The sequence below is a fragment of the Cyprinodon tularosa genome, unplaced genomic scaffold, assembly GCF_016077235.1.
Source record: "Cyprinodon tularosa strain WSP-4 unplaced genomic scaffold, ASM1607723v1 ctg1192, whole genome shotgun sequence".
Classification (NCBI taxonomy): Eukaryota; Metazoa; Chordata; class Actinopteri; order Cyprinodontiformes; family Cyprinodontidae; genus Cyprinodon; species Cyprinodon tularosa.
In genome coordinates, this window is record NW_024037995.1 from 60,622 (window position 1) to 67,461 (window position 6,840).

The window sequence follows — 6,840 nt, forward strand, 5'->3', positions numbered from 1 at the left end:
CTGGAGATCTGGGAGGCTTCTTGCTGTCTGCTGACATTCAAATAATGGAGGTCCATGGCGCCCGAGACAGAAAGGTCCATAAAAGTCCACAAAAACGTGTCAATATTCCTCCATACTGCTCGTCCAATGTATTCCAAGTGTCCTGAGTGGGTAGCATCCAGAATTTACTCGAAACGAAGTCATTTAGAATGTTTTTAGAGCATAAACAGTAGTGTATAGGATTTCCTAATAGCGCCCCCATGCGCGCTCACGATTCTACGGAAGCCGGCAGACCAAACCGGAAGAAAGTGCGCATTCAGCGTCTGGTCTGCCGATAATGCAAGCGTAGAAGAAGAAATGTGCTGTTTACCTGTGCAAAGAAAGAAACAACGAAAGAAAAATGTCTGAGGACTTCAGTGTTGAGGAAGAGCATGAGTTCTTTGCCGAGCTGAATGCGCTGGTTTGGTCTGCCGGCTTCCGTAGAATCGTGAGCGCGCATGGGGGCGCTATTAGGAAATCCTATACACTACTGTTTAGGCTCTAAAAACATTCTAAATGACTTTGTTTCCAGTAAATTATGGACGCTACCCACTCAGGACACTTGGAATACATTGGACGAGCAGTATGGAGGAATATTGACACGTTTTTTGTGGACTTTTATGGACCTTTCTGTCTCGGGCGCCATGGACCTCCATTATTTGAATGTCAGCAGACAGCAAGAAGCCTCCCAGATCTCCAGATGCATTTGAGATATCAAAAAAGTACTCCAGAGTGTTGTTCAGCATGGAGGTGAGTAGAAAATGAAGGCTAATCATGTTTTGGGTGTACTATTCCTTTAAAATATCATTATCGTAGAAGATTTAATTATACATGTAGCTGCAAAGATAAACCATGTTGAAAGGACTTTCTACAACGGACGATTCTTTGAATTTTGTCCGAACTCATGATAGGAATCATCTGGACCTTCATCCCTCTCCTGGTTTCCTTTCAAATATGAATGAAGTTTGTCAGACAAGTATTTCTGATCACCTGTTTGGTTTTAGATTATTTCTCTGACCTAAGAGGTTAATATATGTAGAAGGTCTGAAGGTTCTCTTAGGATTGCCTGAACTAGTGCTGTTCACTGATTTTTTACCGCCTGATGTCGATGGTCTTACTGCTCCGTTTATGGCCTTGTGCATGAATCCTGAACTCCACAGCTCCTCTTAAAACCATGAAGAAGACGAACTCAGAGCCTCGTTTGAGGCAGCTGCCTTCAGGCCAGCCTGCAGGCGGACGGAGAGGCGCTGGAAAAATGGCTGATTGATGATCAGAATAATGGGAACTCAGTTTTTGCTTCGGACTGAAATGTATTAACCCTTCGAGTACTCCTGCCCTCTAGCTTCTGTTGATCCTCTTCATGTTTTTTTTTTAACTCTTTGCTGATTCATTTCAGCCCTTAGGGGCCCAGTCGGTTCCTTCAGGGACTGACTCAGTTCCTTGACTCAGCTGTTATTTAAAGATGTCTGCCACATTAGTCCATATATTCTAACCTCAATGGCTGTTTCTCTTCAGAATGGACATCCTGGCTGCCTTCTTCAAAAGCTGAACTTAGATCCCAGTGATCTATTTCTTTTACCCAAAGTCTTGGAGAAGATTGTTTTCATTTACCTTCAGTCTTATAAAACAACATATCTGAGAAGTTCCAGTCTGGTTTTAAAGGTGGGCGTCGCAGAGAAGCGACTTTGCTTAGAGTATTCAATGATATACGTCTAAAAGCTCCAAAACAGTTAAAATCAATCCATAGACTCTCCATTGCAGCTCTGTATCTTAGGTTGGTTTCTGTTCATCTGGATCAGCGCTGCTCTGTGGCAGCAGCCCTAAATGATGGAGTCCCTCAGGATGGTGGGCCTCATCAGAGACGACGACGACCTGGACTACAGAGAGGAGGTGGAGCAGCTGGTGGTGCAGAGATAACAGCCTGATCCTGAAGGTGGAGAAGACCAAGGAGATCATGGTGGACTTCAGGAAGAAGCGGCCTAACCACGCTCCACTGCTCATCAACAGCTCAGCTGTAGAGGTGGTCAGCAGCACCACATCTACCAGAACAGATATTTTCCTGTTAGATCTTCCTGGCTGTCAGTCATCTGGGATCAGATGATATCTCAACCATCTGGGGCCCTGACCCCTGCTGCAGCCCTGACCCCCGATAGAAAGTCCTGACCCCTGCTGCAGCCCTGACCCCTGCTGGGGCCCTGACCTCCGATGGGGCCTTGACACCCAATAGAAAGCCCTGACCCCTGCTGGGGCCCTGACCCCTGCTGCAGCCCTGACCCCCGATAGAAAGTCCTGACCCCTGCTGCAGCCCTGACCCCTGCTGGGGCCCTGACCTCCGATGGGGCCTTGACACCCAATAGAAAGCCCTGACCCCTGCTGGGGCCCTGACCCCTGCTGCAGCCCTGACCCCGGATAGAAAGCCCTGACCCCGCATAGAAAGCCCTGACCCCTGATAGGAAGCCCTGACCCCTGATAGGAAGCCCTGACCCCTGCTGCGGCCCTGACCCCCGATAGAAAGCCCTGATCCCTGCTGCGGCCCTGACCCCTGATAGGAAGCCCTGACCCCTGCTGGGGCCCTGACCCCTGATAGGAAGCCCTGACCCCTGCTGCGACCCTGACACCCAATAGAAAGCCCTGACCCCTGCTGGGGCCCTGACCCACGATAGGAAGCCCTGAACGCTGCTGCGGCCCTGACACCCAATAGAAAGCCCTGACCCCTGATAGAAAGCCCTGACCCCTGCTGCGGCCCTGACACCCAATAGAAAGCCCTGACCCCTGCTGGGGCCCTGACCCACGATAGGAAGCCCTGACCCCTGCTGCGGCCCTGACACCCAATAGAAAGCCCTGACCCCTGCTGGGGCCCTGACCCACGATAGGAAGCCCTGAACGCTGCTGCGGCCCTGACCCACGATAGGAAGCCCTGACCCCTGATAGAAAGCCCTGACCCCTGCTGCGGCCCTGACACCCAATAGAAAGCCCTGACCCCTGCTGGGGCCCTGACCCACGATAGGAAGCCCTGAACGCTGCTGCGGCCCTGACCCCCGATAGAAAGCCCTGATCCCTGCTGCAGCCCTGACCCCCGATAGGAAGCCCTGACCCCTGCTGCAGCCCTGACCCCTGATAGAAAGCCCTGACCCCTGCTGCGGCCCTGACCCTCGATAGGAAGCCCTGATCCCTGCTGCGGCCCTGACCCCCGATAGGAAGCCCTGACTGCTGCTGCGGCCCTGACCCCCGATAGGAAGCCCTGACCCCTGCTGCAGCCCTGACCCCTGATAGGAAGCCCTGACCCCTGCTGGGGCCCTGACCCCCGATAGAAAGCCCTGACCCCTGCTGGGGCCCTGACCCCCGATAGGAAGCCCTGATCCCTGCTGCGGCCCTGACCCCCGATAGGAAGCCCTGATCCCTGCTGCGGCCCTGACCCCCGATAGGAAGCCCTGACCGCTGCTGCGGCCCTGACCCCCGATAGAAAGCCCTGACCCCGGATAGAAAGCCCTGACCCCTGATAGGAAGCCCTGACCCCTGCTGCGACCCTGACACCCAATAGAAAGCCCTGACCGCTGCTGCGGCCCTGACCCCCAATAGAAAGCCCTGACCCCTTCTGGGGCCCTGACCCCTGCTGGGGCCCTGACCCCTGCTGCGGCCCTGACTCCCGATAGAAAGCGCTGACCCCTGCTGCGGCCCTAACACCCAATAGAAAGCCCTGACCCCTGCTGGGGCCCTGACCCCTGCTGGGGCCCTGACCCCTGCTGCGGCCCTGACCCCCGATAGAAAGCCCTGACCCCTGCTGCAGCCCTGACCCCTGCTGGGGCCCTGACCTCCGATGGGGCCTTGACACCCAATAGAAAGCCCTGACCCCTGCTGCAGCCCTGACACCCAATAGAAAGCCCTGACCCCTGCTGCGGCCCTGACACCCAATAGAAAGCCCTGACGCCTGCAGCAGCCCTGACCCCCGATAGAAAGCCCTGACCCCAGATAGGAAGCCCGGACCCCTGCTGCGGCCCTGACACCCAATAGAAAGCCCTGACCCCTGCTGGGGCCCTGACCCACGATATGAAGCCCTGATCCCTGCTGCGGCCCTGACCCCCGATAGAAAGCCCTGACCGCTGCTGCGGCCCTGACCCCCAATAGAAAGCCCTGACCCCTGCTGGGGCCCTGACCCACGATAGGAAGCCCTGACCGCTGCTGCGGCCCTGACCCCCAATAGAAAGCCCTGACCCCTGCTGCAGCCCTGACCCCCGATAGGAAGCCCTGACCCCTGCTGCAGCCCTGACCCCCGATAGAAAGCCCTGACGCCTGCAGCAGCCCTGACCCCCGATAGAAAGCCCTGACCCCTGCTGCGGCCCTGACACCCAATAGAAAGCCCTGACGCCTGCAGCAGCCCTGACACCCGATAGAAAGCCCTGACTCCTGCTGCGGCCCTGACCCCCAATAGGAAGCCCTGATCCCTGCTGCGGCCCTGACACCCAATAGAAAGCCCTGACGCCTGCAGCAGCCCTGACCCCCGATAGAAAGCCCTGACCCCTGCTGCAGCCCTGACACCCAATAGAAAGCCCTGACCCCTGCTGCGGCCCTGACACCCAATAGAAAGCCCTGACGCCTGCAGCAGCCCTGACCCCAGATAGGAAGCCCGGACCCCTGCTGCGGCCCTGACACCCAATAGAAAGCCCTGACCCCTGCTGGGGCCCTGACCCACGATATGAAGCCCTGATCCCTGCTGCGGCCCTGACCCCCGATAGAAAGCCCTGACCCCTGCTGGGGCCCTGACCCACGATAGGAAGCCCTGACCGCTGCTGCGGCCCTGACCCCCAATAGAAAGCCCTGACCCCTGCTGGGGCCCTGACCCACGATAGGAAGCCCTGACCGCTGCTGCGGCCCTGACCCCCAATAGAAAGCCCTGACCCCTGCTGGGGCCCTGACCCACGATAGGAAGCCCTGACCGCTGCTGCGGCCCTGACCCCCAATAGAAAGCCCTGACCCCTGCTGCAGCCCTGACCCCCGATAGGAAGCCCTGACCCCTGCTGCAGCCCTGACCCCCGATAGAAAGCCCTGACCCCTGCTGCGGCCCTGACACCCGATAGAAAGCCCTGACTCCTGCTGCGGCCCTGACCCCCAATAGGAAGCCCTGATCCCTGCTGCGGCCCTGACCCCCGATAGGAAGCCCTGACCGCTGCTGCGGCCCTGATCCCCGATAGAAAGCCCTGAACCCTGCTGGGGCCCTGACCCCAGATAGGAAACCCTGACCCCTGATGGGGCCCTGACCCCCGATAGCAAGCCCTGACCCCCGATAGAAAGCCCTGACCCCTGCTGCGGCCCTGACCCCAGATAGGAAACCCTGACCCCTGATGGGGCCCTGACCCCCGATAGCAAGCCCTGACCCCCGATAGAAAGCCCTGACCCCTGCTGCGGCCCTGAACCCAGATAGGAAACCCTGACCCCTGATGGGGCCCTGACAGGATAATCAACTCATGCTAGCACTTCTCGTCTGAGGATCCATTGAAATGTTTCACTAATGAACTGAAGCATGCAGCATCAGCGCCATGATGCAACACGCTGATGATGAAGCTGTTCAAACTCACCTTGGCTGTGAAGGTTCTGATCCTGCGTCGGGTTTAATGCTCAGATCTCTGCATTAGAGCTGGACGTCTGAAGTTTACAGGTGCTGGTCATAAAATTAGAATATCATGAAAAAGTAGATTGATTTCAGTAATTCCATTTAAAAAGTGAAACTTGTATATTATATTCATACATTACATACAAACTCATATATTTCAGATGTTTATTTTGTTTAATTTTGATGATTACAAATGACAACAAATGAAAATCTCAAATTCAGCATATCGGAAAATTAGAATATTGTGAAAAGGTTCAAAATTGATGGCCCCTGGTGCCACACTCTAATCAGCTAATTAACTCAAACCACCTGCAAAAGCCTTTAAATGGTCTTTCAGTCTAGTTCTATAGGCTACACAATCATGGGGAAGACTGCTGACTTGACAGTTGTCCAAAAGACGACCATCGACACCTTGCACAAGGAGGGCAAGACACAAAAGGTCATCGCTAAAGAGGCTGGCTGTTCACAGAGCTCAGTGTCCAAGCACATTAATAGAGAGGCGAAGGGAAGGAAAAGATGTGGTCGAAAAAAGTGTACAAGCAAGAGAGATAACCGCACCCTGGAGAGGATTGTGAAACAAAACCCCTTCAAAAATGTGGGGGAGATTCACAAAGAGTGGACTGCAGCTGGAGTGAGTGCTTCAAGAACCACCACACACAGACGTATGAAAGACATGGGTTTCTGCTGTCGCATTCCTTGTGTCAAGCCACTCTTGAACCACAGACAGCGTCAGAAGCGTCTTGCCTGGGCTAAAGAGAAACAGGACTGGACTGCTGGTGAGTGGTCCAAAGTCATGTTCTCTGATGAAAGTAAATTTTGCATTTCCTTTGGAAATCAAGGTCCCAGAGTCTGGAGGAAAAGAAGAGAGGCACTTCATCCACGTTGCTTGAAGTCCAGTGTAAAGTTTCCACAGTCAGTGATGGTTTGGGGTGCCATGTCATCTGCTGGTGTTGGTCCATTGTGTTTTCTGAGGTCCAGGGTCAACGCAGCCACATACCAGGAAGTTTTAGAGCACTTCATGCTTCCTGCAGCTGACCAACTTTTTGGAGATGCAGATTTCATTTTCCAACAGGACTTGGCACCTGCACACAGTGCCAAAGCTACCAGTACCTGGTTGAAGGACCATGGTATCCCTGTTCTTAATTGGCCAGCAAACTCTCCTGACCTTAACCCCATAGAAAATCTATGGGGTATTGTGAAGAAGAAGATGCAAT